The sequence below is a fragment of the Chroicocephalus ridibundus genome, chromosome 2 (assembly GCF_963924245.1).
Source record: "Chroicocephalus ridibundus chromosome 2, bChrRid1.1, whole genome shotgun sequence".
Taxonomy (NCBI): domain Eukaryota; kingdom Metazoa; phylum Chordata; class Aves; order Charadriiformes; family Laridae; genus Chroicocephalus; species Chroicocephalus ridibundus.
Window position 1 is genome coordinate 119,148,955 of NC_086285.1, and position 23,684 is coordinate 119,172,638.

The window sequence follows — 23,684 nt, forward strand, 5'->3', positions numbered from 1 at the left end:
ACCAGTGAATAGTGCTAACATCAAGTCTGCTCAGTTTTTATTGCATGCTTGCAGAGCTCTTCATATTGCTGAGACCACAATGAAGAGCCCTGTAAACATGTAATAAAACCAAGCCCATTGGATGTTTCGGTATTAGCAATTTTTCTACAAAATGAAAGTATATCTGCTTTGTCACCAGACTGATTGGAAAAGCTCTCACCCTTTGTATGGTTACTTAATCCTTTTTTGATGTTTCATCTGGAATCTGCCTAATTGGACTGTGAAGAAAACTCACCTAATTATTTTTTTTAAATGTGACATTTCTGGTTTGTTTGGGGTTTTTTTTTGTTTTGTTTTGTTGTTTTTTTTTTTTAAATGGCTTATCTAGACAATCAACTTCTGAAGACAATAAAAGTGTAGCTCTGTGTGTTATAAAGTATTTATGATATTTTCAAGGAATTTTTTCACCCAGGCAGAAAATATCCTTTTAATAAGCCCTTTTTACTGCAAGAAGCTATTATTGGTCTCTTCTTTATTGTTGTTTTCATATTTTCAGCATAAACGTAATGGGGGGAAAAAGGAAGAGAGAAGAAAGCAGTCAGAAGACAGATGCAGACAACAGAAATGTTATATAATCTGATAAAATGATGAATAAAATTAAAACTGGCTGTCAGGCAAAATGAAAAGCAATTTTGCTTACAATTTTCAGAGTGGCTATGGAAAAGCAGCCACATCTATGTACTGCATGCTGTCTGTAGTTTATGAGTACACACAATAACCAAAAAGGTGCTTTGATTAGAAAGAATGCAATGATGAACACTGCCTAAAATACAGAATAATGCACTCAATATGACTTCTCCTCTGAAAGCCTAGAGGAAATGTTTCAAAGCCCTATTAAAACAGAACAACAAACTAACAGAAGAACTCATTGGTTACGTTATTTGGGAAGCGCGGAATAATTCCTACTAGAGACTCCATTAATTAGAACAAATCCCAACTACTGCCTGAGGGCTGCCAGAGACGAGGCTGTACTCCCTCCTCTTTGCATGAGCAGAAGTCTTACTGGGGTCAAAGGGACTCATGCACGAACACCGAAGGTAACATTTAACCCTCTGAAGATTATGGTGCTGTTTGTTTTCCACTTACGATGTAAATCACAGCAAAACTCAGGTACCAAACAGAAAGTGAAGGGGAATGATGTAACAGAAGTAGGATTTTTCAAAGGAATTTGGTGAAGAGGTAGGTCCCACATCACAATGAAACTCTAGGGCAATTTGGTCCTATCTCCTATAAATGCCTAATAGTAAAATCCCTCTCTAAGACGATGCCTACTCTGCTCACCCAGCTGGAATCCATCTGGAGGAGAAAGAGGGATGGTGACAACTATATGATCTTTCCTTATGCTTGGGCACAGCAGTTCAGAAAAGAGACTTATTCTTGCATGCCTCTCCATTCTTTTCCATGATTCAGGGAGTTAACTGGTCACTTGGCAAAACCAAGCAGGATTTAATCCTTCTCTTTGATGCACAACTTGACTTGTGAGGTTCTTCCCTCATCTTCTTATAGAGTAACAGAGATTGGCCACAATTTGTGTAAAGCATGGCAGGGAAGCTCTACTCTCGCCCTGAGTGCCTGCTGGTAGTGTTCCCCCATACCCAGAGGGTTAAATCAATCACACAATAAGGAGTTCAGGAACAGAATTGTTCCGCCAGGTGGGAGACACGTTTCCTCTGCAGTATGGCATCATCTGCTTCCCATGGAAGTTTTATTTTAAAAATACCCTGCTCCTGCAAGGACATTTTGGTGACAGCCTCGGTCACTTCTGTGGTCTCCCTCTGGCACAGTATAGTTGTGGCTTTTTGTCTTTCAGTACGGGCTTTACAGCTTTCGGTGTGAGGGAGATATTCCAAAATTATGCTGCTGGCAGAGTGTGAAAACTAGGTATCAGTGGTACTGTACTCTAAGATAGCTGGTCACCTCAATGGTGCAGGTCCACTCCTGACCTTTATCCCTGCAACAATGCTGCAAATATCTTAAAAGAAGAGACTTCCTATCTGACAACAGTTTAATCAGCACCAAAGCCAGTAACTAACACACACTGTATGTTTATGGTTCACAAGGCATCACATTGTTAATGAGCAGATAAAACAAGAAGAAAGGGCTGTTCTTTGTTTACATCACTCTCCTCATAAGCAACAGATGTCCTGATAGACTAGACTGCATTGGCTTTGTTGGTTGAGAACCTCCTGCTGGCCCTGGATGAGAACCAAGCATCCATACTGATTTTGTTACAATTGTCAGCTACTTTTGTTACTACAAACCATGAACTGTTGCTGACTCATCTGTGGTCCCATGGGCACAGAGGAAATAATGTATGGAGTCACGCAGAGACTCCATGTATTGTTTTCCTTCTAAGAGGACTACTGCTTGCTCACCCGAGTGCTTTCTTGTGGGGTGCCACACAGCTTCCTGACATCATCCTTCCTGGTGACTGCGTACATGAAGAAATGGCCAGCGGACTCACATTCCTCTGATTTCTGTAAATGACACTGAATGATTTATGTGTGTTTTGCCAGGACCGAGACTTAGGTGATGATGTCCCATCCAACGACACCCAGTCCAGTGTACTGGCAGTGAGTCATGGCTAGTTCCCAGAGGCACAGAAAGACCATGGAGACTCTTTCCAGAGGGGCAAACATGCCTGAATTCTGTGGTGGTGTGCTGCAGTTCTGCTGGCTTTCCCTGTTCTGGGCTATCCAGAAAAAGCCAAAGGCCAAACAACCTTCTTGTGAGGTGTAGGAGACTCTCACGATTTGATGCATAGACTGAAATATAGATTACCTTTATATTTTCCTACAGAATTTCATCTTTAGAGCACTTCAAAACTTCAGCTAATGAAAGAGCAGAAATGCCATTACTGAACACGGTTTTATACAGGGAACATCATTGCTCTGTGTTTTGTCAGCCCCTTTGACACTCAGATTCCTTTCAGCCATAGCTTACGGTGCTGCTCTTAACTTAACCTGGGGCCTAGACACGACAGAGGACAGATTTCCTGGGGAGCTTTACTCAAAGAACACTCCTCTGGTTAGCTCCTGAAAAGCTGGCAAGTGCCCTCTGTAAAATCTCCAATTGCATGAATTCCATTTCCCTTATTTTATCACAGTTTAGATTTGTCAGCTTTGATGCTGCAGGGCCAATTTGATGTGGGCTGTGTTTTGGCTGAAATGTGCTAGAGAAGGAAAGAAAATGGGGAAGAAAGCTATAGTTGAGGTAGGGAATAATTGTGGAGAGTTTAAATAGCATTTGCATACTGATCCTAATTACTGCTCCCATTTTTACAATCCCTGGCAAGCACAGTTTTATAAACTGGAAAAAAAAAAAAAAGCTCATGTATTTATTTGTTCTCACACAGGGGTTTTTGTCATGATAGTCTATAAATGCCTACCTTGATGTGCCATCAAGACTTCCTCCCTTAAAACATTTTCCTCAGCCTCTTCGGTCATGGAAGGTGCAGGTGTCATATACTCAGACAGTGTGGCTTTGAGGTGGGAGCACGTAGTCCACAGACATTCAAAATCAAGCATTCATTATGGCATATGCCATTGAGAATGACTTGTTTCTATATTCTGCTCAGTGAATCAAGATTATCTACTTCCCTGAGAAGAACTATGTAGGAGACCATCTCCTTTGTTTATTCTGTTTTCAGACAGACAAAAGGCAAGTTTGATGAATGACACATGGATGCCTCAAAAAGTTGTTAACTAGAACCATTCTATGGTTTCCCACTCCGGAGCTTCACGCTGTCTCTGATAACATTGCAAACCCCCACACTTCCAAAGGGAAACTGCCTTATATCTTGCCCAAAAATGTTTTTCCCCCTTAAAATACAGTAGCAAGGCTAATTTTCTTGTCAGTGCAGGTTACAGCTGGTTGGTCTAGATCACATTTACAGTGGGAAGTAACGTAATACTCCCTTTTGATTTTTCCTGGCCAGCAATCACTTCATTTCTGAAGCAGAGTGCTGTGTGAGTCTGCTCTATAAAGCCCTGTCTCATGAGCACTGTAGATGTCCTCGAGGCATAAGTCTGATAGTAGTCCAGGTAACTGTGAACACCACCTGAGTGAGGCACAGGATAATAATAAAGATGGCAGCCATGCCTATACTTCACCAGGTTATTCTCTTTTGTTTTCATTTTCTATATTTAAAAAACAGTCAGTGTGCTCCAGCTTAAAAGTAATGATAGATAAATCAATGATTCCAATCTCCTCTAGAATTTTTTGAGCCTTATCTTTAATAAGATCTCAAGACCTGTTAGTATTCTCAAGTTACTACCACTCAGCAGCTGAGCTAGCTGCCTACAGCAGGGTCCTTTCCATCACATGTGCACTTGAAGTTTGGGTCGGCGATACTAACAGCACACCCTTGAACTGTGTCTCCATTCTTCAACGTGACACTAAAAGTGGACTGTGCTGCTCTAGAGCATTTTGTCAGCTCACAGTGATTGAAAGATCCTCCCCGAGGCTCTTTTCTCCTTAATATCATGCAGAATTTCTGCCTTCCCTTTCAAAAGAAAATTCCTTGTTTTAACTTCTGTAGGGCCACTGTATACTGGTGCAAAAAAACAGGTGCAAGACAGGTCTCTCTTTCGTATTAAATTTCTGTACGCTTCAATTCTCCATAGGTGATTCACATCATTTCTGGATCAAATTACCTGGTTTTAACTACTGACAGGATCAAATTAACAAGGAAAAATGGAATATAAAATGAAACACATTGTAATGAGGCTGTGACACACAAAAGTACTCCTAACAGACCAAACTCTGTTCCCCTGTTCAGAAAGGTACCTGTACACTCCCTTAATTTATAGCAGGACAATAATGAATAGACAAATTCAACAGGCTGAGTGTGCATTTGAAGTTAACTACACCTATGCCTTCAGTGATTGAAAGCCTCTGTCTCCTGGATTCAGTCACCTGCCAAGTTCAGAGGACACAGGTGTGAAAGTACTGTTTTCTACAGAAATTCCTATTTCAAAGAGTTGGTTCTATGAAAGGACTGTCACGCTATGCAGACAACATACAACAGCAACAACCAAGTTAAGCAGAAACCAGTACATTTCTTACATTTCTGTCCTTTGCATATCAAATACACAGATTTGGCAAATCCACACCGTGCGTTAAAGCAAACATAAAATACCCAAGTTACTGGGGGTCTTGCCAGCTCTGGAACTGAAGCAGCATCCTAAGAGAAGTTATTTACTCAACAGTTAATACAACTCTCTTAGAGCGCTAAACTATCTCTACATGGCATTATACCATACGATACAGACATAACACAGTTACTGCTCACTACTGCAAGAGTCTTTGCGCTGGGATCCAGTCTACTCCATTCTATGCAATACGTTTTTCTTCTTCATCACCCTCTTCCCTTTTGACACCCAGACCACAACACAAAATTCTGGGTAACTTCAGCAATAAAGGGGCCTGAACATTGATTATCTGCTTGTGTTCACCCTTCCTGTACTTATATTATGAACTATGTTCATAATATGAACTTATATTATTCGTATATATAAAAATTATATATTATATATATGAATAATATGAACTTATATTATGAATTAAGAGTTTCTGAACAGATTCAACTTAGGTTCCCAAATTAATCTGATTATTACACTGAGCATGAGGTCCTTTCCTCAGGTATTTACTTCTTCACTTGCTATAGCAAACACCAATCAGTAACAGCAAATAAAGGCCGAAGAGGGCTGCCACAGTAATATCTAATTACTACTTTTAGAGAAAGGGGTAATCTTTGTGTGAGCGTGCTGAAGCAAATACATTGAAATCCACATCTCTATTCCCTCATTTTGGATGCTAGTTCTGCTTTCATCATCACTTAAAAGCACAGAGATAAAGCCTGGTTTACTGTTTTGCCTGGTCACAGTTATTCATGCCAATATTTAAATCTTTTAAGTTTCATAAATTAAACTGGAGCAATGGGGAGGGTGGAGGGGCAGATGACTGTTTTGTTAGCTTTCAGTGCAAGGTGACATGGGTCTCAGACACCTCTGTATCCTTTTAGCTATTAAGATATTTATTCAGCAGTTAAAGATTTTAGCTACCATGTTCTCCACTTTACCTTACTTATACAATTTGCCATCCTTTACTTTCTTCCACATAAGACATTTTACACATCTGCAAAATTACTTAGACCGGAGATCCATTTGCAAGTCATAATCTCCTTTCAATGAGTAGCACATCAGGTCAGTAAACTAAATGTTGGGTATACTTTTATGCATACCTGTTTTCAAATAATTTGAACAAATGTATATGATATATAGATATGCAAAGCAGCCAGCGTTAACAGATGTTGCCCTCTAATCTTTACAGCCTCATCCTTTACTTCGGAGTTGCAGAGATAGGTGTTTGAGATCTCAAATAAAACACACTTCCGAATACAATTCTATAAATAGTAGCAATTTGTTTAAGGGATTGCTATAGTTCTCATAAAGAATGATTCCCAGAAAATGTTTTCTGAAATAGAAGCTTTGATGGATAGGACACAGTAGTTTAAATCAATATATAACCTTGTAGCAAAACAAACACTGTTGGTGCAAGCTTTATACCTCCAGATCTTACTTCCCAGTCAGGTTCCACAAAGCCTAAATTCAAAGTTACAAGAATTCACTTTGTATCCCAAATACAATGACATAATCTGTCATGGAAAAAGGACAATATGGAAAACAGCTCAGTACTATTACAGCTATATGGAAATCCATTGTGGGAGTGATTGATAGTATATGCATGCACCATGACTTGCTTCTCTGTAACAGTATTAACTGGCATAACTAGTATAAGGAAAAGGCTAGCTTACAATTCTAACTAAATTAGTAGGTCTGCTTTGTACCAGTAATTTCATCCTGCCATATATTCCTATTTCCCACCCAAACCAAGGGGAAAAGGGCAAAGAACAGTGAGAAATATACCACCACTGAACAAAGAACCTCCTCTTCGTGAAACCCTCCATTTCTCACAGGTCTAGCAGCTCTGATCTCCAGCAGCATTTTCCCACATTTGAAACTCATGATGCTATTTAAGAACAATCCGAACAGGCAAGACAGAGTTATCATTATATCTGTTGTGTGTGTTACTTTTTCTTTTAAAATAAGCTGTGCATCTTAATGCCCCAAATTTGGAAGTGACGCAGTCCCGAATAACAAGTCCCTGGTATACCATTTCACCTCACATCCCAAAGTTTCCTTCCCTGACAGCCTGGAAGAGGTAGTGGAAGGCATTAGATTGTGGGGTGGTCAAAAGAACAAGGCAATGTGGAGAATGTTAATATTCAGTGAAATTACTTACCTTTGCCTGTGTAGTTAAATTCTTGTCTGAAGTTTACTGCTTTACAGTATGGGCATAATTTCTTTATGCTTCCTCAGCTTAGAGAAATCAGTGGTATTTCTAGGCTCAGGCTGAGACAAGAGACCACTAAGTGTGCCAGAAAGGTGTCTTTTAGGGGAGGTAACAGCTGAGCAGAGCGTTTCAGGATCACAACTTTGGATGCAAGCACGTATATCTCACCTTAAGTAATTAAGTTCATTTTTTAATTTAATTTTTAAGTACCCTTAGATCTTCCTAACCTTACTGAGACACTGTGAGGATAAATACATCAAAGGCCTAAGGCAAAAAGATATTGTCACATTGGGAGTTAAACCCCAGACAGACAGGATTTAAGAGAGACACACTCAGTATTTCTTCAACAGTCATTTCAAAATGGAAGTTCAAAATTATTTAAAAAACAAAACAAAACAAAACAGAACAAAAAACTATGCCTTTTTCTGGATGAAAACACTGAACTTACTAATTATCTACTTGAAGCAGAGTATTCTGACTGTAAGTAATCACTTATGAAAAGTGATGGTAATTTGTCTAACTCATCTGCTCTCACCTGGTCTCCTCCACATTCAACTATGCACTCTCTGAACCTCTTTCATGTAGGTTGGGTTTTCAGGATCAGTAATTTTAAATAGCTTAAAATCTACTCATGTCTTAACAATGGAAGAAATGAGTGGACTTCAAACCTATTTTCTTCATGAGGGAGCAATGGCTTCCATTAATTTTCTTGTCGGCAATCAAGTAGAATCATTTCCCCAGTTTCTTTCTCAAATCTGTATTGAATAACCATGTCTGCTCTTTCATTTATGAATCTTCTGAAAGGAGAGGCAAATAATCATAACACAAGAGTCCTGAAAGTGGGAAACATTAGTCGTTGATGTTCAAATTTTTACTACTTGTAAGTTATTTTAAAAAACCAGCAGCTCGAACACACAGCTACATCATTTCCCTTTCTACCAGGACATGAGTCTTCCATATTGTCAGCAAATGTAATACAGAAAGGAAGAAAGGTAAAAAATTTAAAAAATAAATGAAAAGTGGGTAAGGAACACACGAAGTTAGAAAGATATGGCCTTGAATAATGAGGCAATGTGGAGAAGGTTAATATTCTGTGAAATTACTTACCTTTATCTGTAAATGTAAATTCTAGTCTGAAGTTTACTGGGTTTCGGTCTGGAAATATGCTTCCTCAACTTAAAGAAACCAGTGCTACTTCTGGTAATGCTAAGAAAGCATTTAACAGGCTTAGTGAATTGGTTTAATTTTAAATATCAGGGAGGAAACAAGTCACCAAGCATGTCTTAGATTGGAAATAGGAATTTTATTCTTTCCTCCTTCCTACTCTAGCTCATAGAAAACAGCCCAGACTGGCTACAGGAGAATCATGCCAAATAACATATGAGGACTCATTTTATGAGATCAGTTTTGGAGTTGCAAATTCTAAGGTAAAGTAACTTTATTTAGCTATCCATCTTTGACTGATTAATCCACTCACTGCATGAACTTCAAATGAACTACATAAATCTGAGCCAGGTCTATGTTTAAAAAAAAATAAAATACAAATAGGAGCAGAAGTATGAGATCCTGCAGGCATTTTGCTCAGACAGGCTTAGTGTTTCTTAAAATATTGTACACCTGATTATGCTTATAATGTCTGGAAAAGGGGAATGCTACAGTCTTTACTTACACAATAATATAACATTACATGTGTTATTTTAGAAGCATTTCACCAGTGTAGGCTAGCTATCCATGTACAAAATTAGATACTTTTTGGATCCAGGAGATGATGTGCAGTTTCTTAAGGAAAAAAAAGGAAGACTGTCCATGTTTCTCATAGTTGAAATGCTAACAAAAACGTTAATTGCAAAGCATATTTTTAATTGAAATGTGCAACATAATTATACTGGAATTTTAACACACAACACCTTTATGGGCAAACACTATTATACAAAAGGCAACTAAAGAGTTCTACATTGGAACCGTGTCCCTAAAGCTAATATGCAATCTAATTAATTCAAAATGACTTCTTTCAATCTGATTTAACTGTTTACTGAGAAGCAATAAGAAAGAATAATCTTTTATCCAGCACTTTAAGCAACGTATAAGAAAGAAGGAGAAAGAGGATACTATAACGAACAACTTAGAGCCAGTCAAAAGTTGCAACATCTTTTTATAGAAAAAGATGCTTACAGAAAAATGTATCTCTTTTCCACCTAAAAAAAGACACTTCCATAGGAGTAGAGGAAACGGTAAGAACCATTTTTACACTCAAAGTAAAACTTCTGCAGTTTCACTATCACCAAATGCAATTGCAATGTGTAATCAAAACTTATTTTTAGTCATTAGCAAAATAATTAATTTCTTTTTCATTTCTTCATAAAAGATGTCATTTTCTGTTCTTCCCATTCCCCCTCCTCAGAAGTAGGCATGTAGTTCTGATAAAACTATATACTTCATCATTAAGAGAATAGCTGGCAAGCCTATAAACTATGCAAAAACATTTGGATTGCAAACCACATTTACTGCACTTGGCTGATGGAAGAATGATTATTCCATGTCTCAATTCACTAAGAGCATACTGACTACCTAAATACACAACATTTCCTGTACCCCTAATAGCTTCCACAGTTTAGTAAACACATTCCACATATTACAGTAAAAGATTTCAAATCCAAACTTTTGTTCCACAAAGCATCCTGTATTTATACACCCTAGAATGTTACGGAAGGAAAGGGAAGAATGCTGCACACATTTTATGGCAATTGTACTGGGGTCTGTTACAACACGTGGTTTGATTTTTAAGCTATCTAAGAAGAGGCAGAACCCCAAGCCTCAATGAGTGTGTATTAGAAAGCATACATTATGCCCTCTATTGAAAATTACGTAATTTGACAGTAAAATGTATAAGTAAGCCCATAATTACCTTAAGTGTCTGCCACACAGTCAACCCTCCGGGCTCACAAGTCAAAATATTGTGCTAGAGCTCCCAGAGAACTGAGGTAAGGAGAAAAGGGAGGGCCGGGATAACGACTTTAGGGTTAAACACTACCCTGAGCTGCCTCTTCGACCCCATGATTCAGAATCTGTGGGACTGACAGCCCTTGCATGCGGAACAGTTTCTACAGCTGTGGCTGGGTTATCAGGGCCAGCCTCCCTCTGTGTATGGTAAAAGCGCTTGTGCTGTCAGTTACCTCTGAAACGAAGGAGTGACAAAGAAGAGTCCTACCATTTTGAAACACAGAACTCCCATGAGCACTACTCACCTGAAAAACAAAGCATCAGCCATTTTTTGGCAATGCGTATGCGGAATAACCCACCCATTCGCATCTCAGAAGTTGCAGTGCAATCTGCTTTTTGTGGACAGCCGAGATCCTGTGGCATTTTTCACAAGAGCAGGAGGTTTGCCACATTATTCTTGGCCAGAGTTTCCTGTCTCCCTCTACTATGTCTCATGGGTCTTAGCTGCTGTCTTCTGCAAAGCTGGCTACATTTCATGGTATTGTAGATAAATAGTTGCAAAAAAGATTTGGAGCATAGAGAATGAAAGGCATTGTGCAATTCTTACAGGCATATCAAATATAAGGTTTGCCCCACATGCAAAGAACAATACTGACACACTGAACATGTATTTATTAATCAGTTACATCTGCTAGCTCCTTTCACCACCCCCACAGCATCAGATCCACTGAGGTGCAGTTTCAAAAACATTGTATGAAAAAATCTGTGGGACTCACAGCATACAGAGATTCTCTTTGATTTCGTATCCAAGCCTATGAATTTTGCAATAGGTAGAATTTAGCCTTTAATTTGTATTGGGCCTCTTTCCATGCCCATAGAGGAGAACTACACACGTAATTTTTAAGCACTGTAGGCACTGTCCGATAACTGAAATGCAATAGAAAAGGCAACAGCCTTTCCTGAAACCAACTCAGTATACACCAACTCACCCTCAACAATAAATCAGGGCCAGCTCTGCCTGCACTGAGAGATGACAAAAAAACATAAGCTCTGTGGAATACCAAACACTCCTTTGCCCTGTGCTATGAGGGTTAAACGCTCCTACCACTCGGGAACTTCTTGAGATATTTCAGTGGTATCCACTATGGTATATTCCTAAAGAAACATGACCCAAAAGCTGAAACATGTATAAAAATGATCATAAAGTGATCAAATCGAAAATGAGACTGTTGCGACGGATGACTGTGCAAATAACAAGATGGGCTGTAGACCTGAGATTGCATCTATGTTCTTGGTTCCTGAAAAAAGCATCATCAAGGCCAGCGGAGGCTGTAGAACGAAACTATATTGAGTGAGGTTCAGTCTGCTATTCTTGCTGAAGTACTCAACAGGAATAGTAGCGCTATTCTGGAGACCCTAGAGGCAAAAACGGAACAGAAACAAACAGTAGAACAGTGAAAAGTGAAAAATGAGGGAGAACAGACAAGAAGAGCAGCAGTGGGATACTTCAGTACTAGAGAAAACCATCTCCACCCTTCTCAGCTAAAGGGAGAACTGCAGGGACATCTGACCTGCTGATAGTGGAAAAGGCAACAGAAATAAAAGCACACCTACAGAAACAGTAAGAGAATGGAAAGTATAAAGATAACAAGGACAGAAAAGCAGAGCCTCAGTAGCAAGAATAAGCATACCAAATAACAAGAGAAAAATCAAAGACAATGACAGGTAGAAAGGGTCACAAAAGAGGCAGAATCTAATTTTAATAAGGTAAACTGCATTCTTCCATTTTCTCAGCCTTTGCTTTTGAGAGCACCTGGCATCACTGCAGACAGGGGAAGCTTTTCTACTTTCAGACTAACCTACCATGGGAAACTGCTTGCAACTATAGGGTTAATACCACAGCCAGTTGTTTGGGAAGTGCTATTTGGAAATAAGTTTGTTAAGCACTGACTATTTTGAAATGATAAAGAGTGTTGGAAAGGCAGAGATCCGAGAGCCATGGAGAAGAATCCTGAGAGCAATAACGCAATCGAATGAGAATTTGAACTCACTAGTAGAAATCCTGCCCTCAATGAACATAATAATGACATTTCCATTGGTTTCAGTGAAGCAAAGATTACAGACAACAACTGATGGACATAAATTGAAAAACATTCTCCAGTCAGGCTACGCAGATGCCTAGCAAAGGAAAGACTGTCCTGTAATGCAAAATATTCTTATCATAACATGACAGAAAAAGCAAATATTAAAACTGTTTTAAGTATTTCAAATGCAGTTCAGAAGAATAATTAGAATCATACAGAAACCTACGGTTATTGACATATTAAAATAGTTCAGGACAAAGGATGTGTTGCTTAGAAACTGAATTTACAGGAAAGATCAAACGTGCTCAGTGTTTTGCAAAATCCAAGCATCACTTCTGGCCACGTACTGAAGTCAGATAATAGCAATAAGAAATAAACGCATACATATGAAAAATTACTGATGTTAATTTATGTGTTAACAGTAAAACCGATGTGTTATGCACTCATGCTGAAGCCTACATTTGTCAGAGGAAGGTAAATTAGCAACTGCCATTTCATTTCCCTACGCTTTGCTTTTACAGCTGGTAGGTTTGCAAAGTACTTGAAAAACTTGACCCTTCTCCAGCCTCCCCCGCATGAGTCACCCAACCTTCCTTCAGTCATTAGACTGCACTTCCTGCTGGGATCCAGCAGTAAAACAAACGAGAGACACCAGTTCTGGTCACGGTGAGGGAGGTAATAAACCAGTGACAGGTATTTTTATGAAATTTAAAATGAATTCCCATATATTATAGATATTGCCCAAATTGCCAATCCATGGCACTATCTTACGTAATTTCAAAAGACACTTTGAAGCACTCCAGTTCATTCCCTGTACTGAAACTATGCTTTCCTTGTTTACATATGGGCAAAATAATTCACTGTATTTTATATGCTTCAGAAATATTACAGAAAAAAACATTAAATCACTTTACTTGTACGTGTATAAACTTTAAAAAGTTTTGATAACATTATTAAGAGTAAATTAAACCCAAAACTTCTCAGATAAAGTTCCGGCATTTCATGTCATTATTAAATCTGTGTCAAATACTCTTTGTCAAGTTTTGAGTTTTTTAGAAATCAACTGGCAGTTCTCCTTTCCCAGTTTGCTATTCACCGTGATGACACTCAGTTCTACCATGTCTTTAATACATCCACATTTCTGGGAAACTTTCCTCCCCCTTAAAATAACCCCCAAATGAAGCATCAATTGAGAGAAGTGATCATGCTTAGTCAGGCAAATTTAATAGAAAATTTACCCTTTTCTGTCCACAGACCCTCCTGGTATTTTAGTTCCAAACTTGCCTACTATTACACTAACTGTGCTAAGGGAACTGCTGTCCCCATAAACTCCTTGGGTTCATTCCACAGTGCACACAGGAGACACAACCCCTTTAAACTTCAAGGAGTTCCCATTGCAGTGTAGAAGAGAAAAATTCAGAGATTATGGAATAATCATCTCCAAATCGATCAATTTCCCCCTGAAGGTAAAAAACTGAAAGAAAGAAAAAAGTTGAACAGTTCCAGCTTGCCTTCTTGAAGGGAAAGTACCCCCAGGGCATGTTGTAGAATGATCCGCATCTCTTTCTCCTGATGCTTATTAAGAGGTCACAGATCTCAGTTACACTACAGCATTCCCAAATGATATCCCCAGCTAAGGGCTATGACCTCTTAGTACAAGTACAGGGATATAAAATTAGGAATATTAAGGGTCTCCATTAAGAGTTTGCCTCAACTATCAGTCATTTTGGAAGAACGACTGGAATTGATGGCATATCTGGTGTCATGTAAAAAACAGAGGAGCTTTAGTAAAAGGGACTGCAGGTTGCAGCATTTTCCATAGGTGCAGCACCCTGTGCCAGGGCTAAATTTCTATCTGAACATCACAGTGGATTTCCACAACAAAATATTCAATACAATAGAAGTCTTTCTCAAAAAGCACAAGGTATGGCTCAGAACATCCTGGATGAATTAAGATGTGCTTTCTCTTTGTCTTAAGCCTATTCCCTCTAACTAACAGTAATAGTATGGGAGTGATTTTATAACCATCTCAGACAGGCTATTATACCAAGACCAGGCACGGACTGGAATGTCTTTAAAGACCTTTCCCCTCCAACAATTCTCTTTTTTCATAAAAAGCAGGTTTTTTTACACTCTCCAGATGATGCTTGAGAGGATAAACTGAGCCCATATAGGTGGTGTGTTAGTGAACTACCACATCACCCAGAAGCCGTAACACTCTACAGCTGATTGTATAAACATGAATTAAGGTTCTTCTACAACTGTATTAAGCAAAGTGTTAAAGAGCTGTGGGGCATTTTGTTACATTTGGTTTTCAAGCTATGAATTTAACTGCTGAACATATAAGTAATGATAATCTGTTGTACCTCCCATTCTGTTCATTTCTAAATGGTAATTAAAGCAAGCACCAATAATAAAACCAGCAAGTATTTCAAGAAAATTATTTTAGAAGGTGCAGGAAATTCACCGCTTAAAAAGACTAATTTGTCATGGCAACAAGACCCATTTTGTAATACACTGACAATATATTATAAATATTCCAGTGAAATAGACACATAGAATAAACAATAGGTATTTACTCTACAATAACTGATTCTCTGAAACACTGTAGTCAATGCAGACTGTAGGTGTATACATGTGCATACCTGCAAGACAATCATTATTTTATTTTTAATAGTGTGTCTATTAGAATCATACACATGAATTCCCATCGTACTGGGTAAAGGTCAGGGTAGCTATGACCCTGTATCAGCAGCAGCTTTACAATTCAAAGTCTGTATTACTGGGGACTCTGAAAAGCAAGACAAGCTTGGCCACAGGATCCATATTGATTACAACAGTAATTGGAAGCAGCATAGTTATCATAGGGTAAGTAATGACTATTTTTTCTTCTTCACATATGTGCCAGTGTTGATGATTCCCCCTGCCCCCTCCCTTCTCTCCCCTGCAGGCAACCATCTTCCTTGGACAATGAGAATTAGAAATTTCAGCTGCATAGATCCAATAGTGATTATAGTACCGTTCCTCCAAAACTGGAATAAGCTCTGGCAGTTACGTCTTCCACACAATGCCTGAAAAGGTCAGTGGATTACCTCATGTCATCACCTGGCAGAACTCAGAAATTGGACCTTCTTCTGAAACAGGCGGGAGATGTCACTCGAGCACTGGGAGAGCGAAGTTAATATTCAATGGGAAAGACACAGTAGCCAAATGGTAACACAGAGAGATACCCTGCACTGCCCATTTGGAAATGCTCTGTGAGGAAACAGCTTGACCTTTAGAACACCCAGCAGTGGCTATAAATAAATGGAGCAACAGACTGTTAATGTAATAAAGCAAAGTTCTAGATCTAGCTAGGGCAGATTTTCAACAGAGTGCCAGGGAGGTCCTTGAACTAAGTCTGAAAAAGCTAGGGAGCTGGGCATGTCAGTGCTTGGAGACAAGGATGATGACGTAGAGCTGGCTTGGTAACCACAAAATACCAAAGGGAGAAGAGGAGCTATTTATAATGTTATCATGGCCCCTCCCAGAGCCTAATGCTATTGCACTCACCCACAATGGCATGTCAGGTATGCCCAGTTGATGCTTTCACAAGCCTATGTAAAAAAGCACCACATAGACACGTCCTCTGGTATAGCTTCAGACTATGACCATATGTCCTACTGCTGAGCACGACTTGGGAAAAAGACACTGAAGTAAGGTCTGTTGTTTACATAAACCTCTCAGTACATGCTGAAAAATAGGCTCTGGGTGACAGGCACATGGGGTCTCTTAACCTTCAAAACAGCGTAATGTTGTCCTCAATATTCATTCCTTGTCTTCAGTGCAAGAGTATTTATTTGAGAAACTTTGAGCAGAAGTGATGAAAAGCATGGTTCAAATGTGTGATGCCCAAGTCCTAGGATGATTGGATTCATATTCTGGACAGGAGTCGATACCTTGTGTGTGTAACAGCACTTTAGCCAAACTCTGCTGCCATATTGCGTTTGCCCAGTAAGGCATGGATTGCTGCAAGATGAGCCCTAGGAGCCCCATATACTATGCTAGATTATTTAAATATAAAAGACAGTTGTAGCAAGAACTAGACCTGGTAACCCCTGCACTGGGGCTGCCTACACCAAACCCCTTGGCCAATGAGAGAACTACGGCCTCCAGTTGAGTGGTTTCTGCTGCAGAGCAGGACTTCCTGGGCCAGCAAGGAGGCGTCTCTGTCCATGGTACTCAGCGAGGAAACAGTTTCCTCACCGGTGCAGGGACACCGGCTCTGTTCCGGTATCTTGCCGTTATGTTGGGAGTTCAGGTTCACACGATGTAAAGTCCTTGTTGGACACACACAGGAGATAAGCCAACCAAAGGTATACTTGCTGGTGTGTGGTAAAATAATCACCTGCCTTTTTTTAGTGATGGAGAAACAGGCTAGAATAAGAAGAAAATAGGAAGCAAAATTGAGGGAAAAAAATATCAGAAAAAGACATATAGGAAGCACTCAAAGCTCCTTGGAAGACACCACCACTTGCTTCCTCTCCCACCTCCAAAAAGAACAAGAGTTCTGGCATTTGCAGTTAATACTCATGAACAGGTTTATTACAGGGGTTCCCTAAGTCAACAATAACACTTCCATGATACAGACATCAGCTGCTTTCATTTACAAGAGGTCACCGACAGACAACTCAGGAAGTGCAACAGGCTGCTTTTAAAACACCCAGGAGGTGAAGATCTACTGCGTTTATGACTGATTAACAATCTCAAGAGCAGAGATTAATGGTTTCCAAGCAAAAGGGGGAGGAGTTTATGCCTCCTCGCCCATGTTGGCTGTTCATCATAGATCTACTGTCTCTCAAGGTAAGCACTGGGGTTTTGAAGAAGTCTATGCAGCCTACTTTCACAGCTTTCAGCTCCAGTGTATACAAGTTCCCTCCACATCTGAGCAGTACCAAGCTACCTACAGAAGTATTTATACAGAATTTTGATGCAATTATCAAGACCTTCATCTATCCTCCCTAGGAGCATGCAGTTCTGCATATGAAGTTCTGCATGGCAGATTCTCCAAAGTGCTACGATTTTAGCAAGCCTTGGCCATTCTCTAATGCATATAAATCTTCCATCCAAGTCCACTGGCAGGCTCTACACTGCTCTCTGAATTCAAAATTATGACCTTTGGAAACAGAGGCTGTAGCTACCACCCTATTCCCCCTTTTAGGGAAAGGAAATAAGGATCTGCAGTTGCTGATATGGGTCCTTGACCAGTAATTCTGAAAGGATGTGAGTCCACAACTTGCAAACTCGAAGAAGCGCATTGAACTACCATATGTGTTGGCCAGTTCAGCAAAGTGGAGGAGAGGGTCTGCTTTCCACTGTCTCAGTCAAACACAACGTCATTTTGTGGAAAAGCAGTCAGAAGTCTGTGGTCCAAAGCAAATGGAAAAGTAGAAGCATGTCTCTGTGATACAGCAACTGGGAAGCCCTCTAAGGAAAAAGAGAGGCCTAAGCTCAAGTCCCCAGTCCAAGCACTGTTTGTCTTTCATTCAATAACTGTTTAATGTAAAATCCATATGCAGTCCTTGGTGCAGGAATTCTCAAGAGAAACAGGGTGACTCTCTCAAGTGAAGTAACTGTACTTGGCAAACAGTGCTTGGCAGTGTGCCACTAACTGCAATGAGGCAGATGAATATGCTTTTGGTGCATCATAGTTTTAACTTCTTAGGGTCCTTGTCCTCAGAAGCACTTTTATCAAGCTCAGATTTTTCTCTGTACTGCATAAATGACGAAGGACCCTTGCTGTGTATCTTTCCTCCACATAGATATTGGAAACTGGAAAAACAATGGCAAGATCTGCAATGTATTTGGCCAGTTCTAGGATTCTTTTGCTAGCAGGAAGAGCAATTCTAGCTAGGATATCAAAGCATGACAATGCCAAGTGCTCACAAAATTTATCTTGTTGTCTCACTGTGCACAGCATACATCCTTTAGGACAAAATCCCCTGGAAAGTTCTCAAGTCTTCTAGTGAAGGAGATGGTTCTGGCATTACCAACTCATTCAGAAAGATTCCTGGGCACTAGGAAGAAGAGAAAAGAGGCAAGAGAAGGAAACCATTACAGTGGAATCTCTTGTTACCTCCCATTTGGTAAGTCCATGATCGCTCGTGGTGCATGCTGTCTGTGAAGCTGTTAGGTAGCACAACCTTTTATTTCTAGACATGCAAGAAGGTGCTTCTCAACCACACAGAAGGATGATATCCATGAAAATTAATTTTGGTCATAACTGGAAACACAAAAATATTGACTTAAGTAGCAGTTCCCAGCCTAGTGATACTCCAGTGCTGATGGAGACAGCACTCAGAACAACTGGTCCCCAATACATTCTGTTGGAATTCTTTTCAGATGGCATGCGAGAGGAATCTCTGAGCAGGACTAGAGTGCAGGACTGCACCTCCTCATTGGCAGGGGACACACAGCTATAGCCAGTAACCTTTTCAACATCAGAAACAACTTAGGGGATAACACAAATGGCTCTTAGCTCTACCTGACATATATACTCAACCTGTCAAAGCTCTAGCACTAAGCTAGAGCACAAAGTATAAAATTAAGTCTACCTAACCACCTACAGGTAAAATAAATATCCCCAATGGAGAAATACTTCATGTCTCTTACCTCAGAACACCCTTAGCCTTGAAGCTGTGACCTGCATATCATTCATTAGCCTGCTTTCAGGCAAGACTTACAGCCTGTGATGCCAATGGGGCTAGTAGAGAAGTCATGTAACATGCACTAGGTCTCCTGACATTCAGGTGGAGGATGGCAGTCTTGTGTAGCAGCACATCTGCTGCTGAGTTATTCAACAACTTGGCCAACGAGACTGGCACGTTCACTGCAGGTTTGACTGCAAGCAAGGCAGCACCACAAGATGCTCCTTCTTCTAGTATTACTCTGATTATGACTGAGACTTCTGATGCCAAAGCGACCTACGGGATCTTCAAGAGAACCAAGCTTGAGCTGAACACCTCTGAACACAGAGAGGCAGTTCTCATATATACAGGAGCGACTTCATAGGGTATAATCCCTGAGGACTGAAAGGTGAAATAAACAGCACAAAGCACTGTTCAGGGAGAAGAGATTCTACATCAAGCAGGAGAAGATTAGGGGAAGTGTCTGACAAATTGTGCCCCACCAACAGTATATATGGCAGAACTGCAAAAGGTTAAGTTTCTTTTCCTGTTGGCAGAAGAAGAAGAGAAGGTGCAGTTGAGGGTTTATCAGTAATGCACCACATTTGATCCTGCATGTATGTTCCTACAGTGAGATCCAAACTGACATATACTAGAAAGACATCAGGTTCATAGCCATGCTAATTGGATCCTTTACTTATATACACAACTTAGAGGATGACAATGTGCAAGTGGCTCATGAGTTATTAAATGAAAATGCTGCAGGAAGGATACAGTGAGAAAAGTGTTAACACCAGAAAGAAACACTATTAAATCCATATTTTTATTGCCAATCTTTTCTAATGACTAAATTAATATAGTTCAGCATCTTATCTGCCCATGGTTACAACTATTGCAAAGAATTTTTCTGAACTTTTTCCCCCGTTTATCCACTATCTGTATTCCACAAACATCACAGGAATTGTCAGCAATTAACATAAATAAAACATCACCTTTTCAGAGAAAGCTTCAGTACAAGAATTTCAGATGATAGCAAAAAATATTACTAAATAGCTCATGCAGGGCCTGTTCCATCCCCCACTGAAGTCAATGGGAATCTTTTCATTGACTTCAATGGGTATTGGATCAGACCCAAATTGAAAAGATCAATAGCACAGACATTAGGATAAAAAAGCAGCTATGTCCTCCTCTAGAAAAAGAACACAAGTCCAATTCAAAGAACAGATTACAGGAAGGAACCAGTTGGGGAGAACTTCTTTCTTTTCCTTTGAAAAAATCTGCACGAGAACAGCAATTCAAGATCCTGAGAGCTAAATCTCACAGAGTTGTAAGTAACTCTCATCTTCCACTATCCTCTGAATAGGTGGGGGTGACTGACACTTTGAGAGACAGGGACCACTGTTTAATAAACCAGCTCCCTTCTCCCCATTCCTGTCTTTGGTTAAGAGTGCAAAACGAAGATTCAATAAAGAATTTTACTCCTTCCACTGAAGCGTCAAAGCTTCAGAAGAACACATCTAACATTTTCAAATGCAAAAACTAGAAGCCTCAGTATCAATCTGAGAACCTACAGTGGCAACTCCCATACTTAAGCATGTTAAAAGGTTGGCAGAATTAGGGGCAGTCAAGACACTATAACACTCAATTCTCATGTTTTACACTCAGGGTTTTACTAAAGGCTTGTCTTAAGCCATTGTTTTGCCATCCTGTTTGTTCCATCAACATAATTGTTGATTTTACTCCATAAAACTGTATGGAAAATGACCCTACAACTGGGTCAACATGCACAGTTCATAAATTCTTGTAGTGAAGCTCCCTGTGCATCTCACAGAGCACTTCCAAAGCTCAGTAAAATCCAGACAAGCTGCAGCTGGCTCAGCCATCTGAAAAATCAGGGTTTGGAGGGCTTCAGAACTCAAATGTGAACTTCAGAGGCTGACAGCCCTGGCGTTTTTACATAAAGAACAACCTAGGTAACTCTTCAGTACCTGAGTCCCAGATTGGAAAAATCATACATCAGGATAGATGATACACTCTGCCCTCCTCCAGAGAGAACACAGTTACCCAAACAACAGAATATAGTACAAGAAATTCAATTTTGGTAAACCTCTTGCCTTTCATTAAAAACTTAGTGATAGACAAATAACTTAGGGTGTTTACTAGTTTCATTGGGACTCCTTGAAAAGGAGACAACCAGAGCAATTAACATAGAATCACAGAATGGTTCAGGTTGGAAAGGACCTCAAAGATCATCTAGTTTCAACCCCCCTGCCATGGGCAGGGACATCTCCCACTAGACCAGGTTGTCTGGCTTGGCCTTGGAAACTTCTAGGGATGGGGCATCCACAGCTTCTCTGGGCAACCTGTTCCAGTGCCTCATCACCTTCACAGTGAAAAATTTCTTCCTTATATCCAATCTAAATCTACCCTCTTTCAGTTTGAAGCCATCACCCCTCCTCCTATCACTACATGCCCTTGTAAAAAGTCCCCCTCCAGCTTCCTTGTAGGCCCCCTTCACGTACTGGAAGGCTGCTATAACGTCTCCCTGGAGCTTTCTCTCTCCAGACTGAACAATCCCAACTCTCTCAGCCTGTCTTCATAATTATGAACACCCTATTGTGTCAGAAGACTGTGATGAGAAATGGAGGTGCAATCACCGCTCCCTGGTAATACTCTTTAAAACTTTGAACCTGAGCATGGCACCCAAAGGTGGAAATCTAAGAGAAAGGCAAGAGTTCAGGGAGCTTGCCTAAAATGCTAAAAGCAAGCTTTATTTTTGTCAAATATATATTGTGCTTCAGAAGAGAAAGATAAGCTTCTTGTGTGTCAACTGTCTGTCTCTGACTAACTAAAAATAATCTAAAATGATGAGGTTTTCATAAATGTTGTATCCTTAGCGTTAGGCCAACATGCAGCTTAGGACCCTGCATGGAATTCACCTCATTAACCACCTGTTTAATATTTTTTTGCTGGAGAAAGAAGAAATCCTCAACTCTGGCCACTTCGTCCAGGCCCCTCTCTCAACTTAAGGGTGTATTTTGGTCATTTATATTTAGAAACAGATGACAGTTGGCTTTTTGTCAACTTGGTAGTTCAGGATGTGTGGTTTAGGTTTTTATTCACTTCATTAGCTTTCAAACAGTCTCATCTCTACCCGTTACACTATCACAAGTTTCCTTGAAACAGAGGCAAAGGTAATCTTAGGGACTTAAACAATTTCCTTCAGGGTTCATTTTCATTCCCCCATCCTCTGACGTCATACATATATTCCTGCCCTTACACATGCACTCCAAATTGATTAATCCAGCATACTTGTTTTCACTCTCATTTAGCAACACAACTCTCAGCAAGAACTGCTGTGTTCAGGAGCAGTGCTCTGAGCATCTTCCTACTTACTGCTCCCCCCAACCTGCTTTTCTTCAGTTTCTCAACCCAACTGTGCAAGCACTGTTCAGTGCATTCTGCTTGCAGCTCCGAAGCAGAGAAACCACTTGGTAGAAGTGGGAAGCGGGGGCAGCAACTAACTACACCAGAAAGGAGAAACTGCCATATCAGATCAAGGTGAAAAACAGGGATGAATAAATGGGACCTGAGGCAGTAAAGGGGAGATCCAGATGATCGGGGCTTTCTGGGAGAGGGAAGGAAGAGGCAAGCAAAAGCCACTAATTTTTCAACACAGAAACAGCAAAAGAAAGAAGAGAGGTATGAAGAAAAGAAAAGAAAAACATTAAGTTTTTTGAAGTCAAGAGAGAATAGCCATACTGCCAGAAACCACAGCAATACAGACAGATTCTCAAAGTTTGTAGAAGTGATTAGGGAACAGCAGAAGTGACTCTATCTGAAGTTACAAAAACATTTTCCAGGCAAGAAAAGGCAAAGTGATATACTAATAAAAGTAAATGTTTCTTGCTGCAGCAGATTTTTATCTCTGTAATTCGAAGCTGGGATTAAAACCATTTGACAAATTCACATTACTTCCTCAACTTTCTTTGTGCTCCTGCCCACTTACTTCTCTTCTGCTCACCTTCTTTTCACGCTTCGTCCTCAAGAGCAGTACTGCTACTTGACTTTTATGTCATCCTGCCAGGACTTCGCCTATGGATGTACTGGAACCAAAAATAACTCAGAAAGCTCTCCAAACATGAGCACACGAACACCTTCTAAAAGCATTCCCAAATGGGAAGGATGGCTTTCCTTGTTTACAAAGTCGTAATAAAGACAGGTTCTTAACATAACTGCACTGCACAATAAATACATTTTACACTGTAGAGGCCAAAACTAAAGTAATATCTAATAAAAAATAAAAACGCCTTTGTTGATACTGAGTCTTTTTGGACCTACAATGCACAACATCAAAAGACCTACTAAAACTAAAGGGCAAAACTACTTCAGCAGATTTCATGTGGTTTCCTAGGTGAGGGGGCTGTCTACAATCATTTCAAAGAGGAACCTGGGTTGGCTACAAGTCCATTCACCCAGCTCTGCTCGGTAGTGTCTGATCTGATCAGCACACAGTCAGCACTTGAATAAAGTTGAGATTTTATTTTCCCCTTTACCAATTTGCTTCATTCCTCTCAACTTTCAGTTACTGATTACTGTA

At 40.0% G+C, this 23,684-nt stretch overlaps 1 protein-coding gene across 9 annotated transcripts in view; it reads right to left on the reverse strand.

Moving 5' to 3' along the window:
- ZNF521 (zinc finger protein 521) overlaps nucleotides 1-23,684 on the reverse strand; it is a 239,752-nt gene that overhangs the window by 185,519 nt on the left and 30,549 nt on the right. The gene's annotated exons all lie outside the window — the stretch shown is intronic.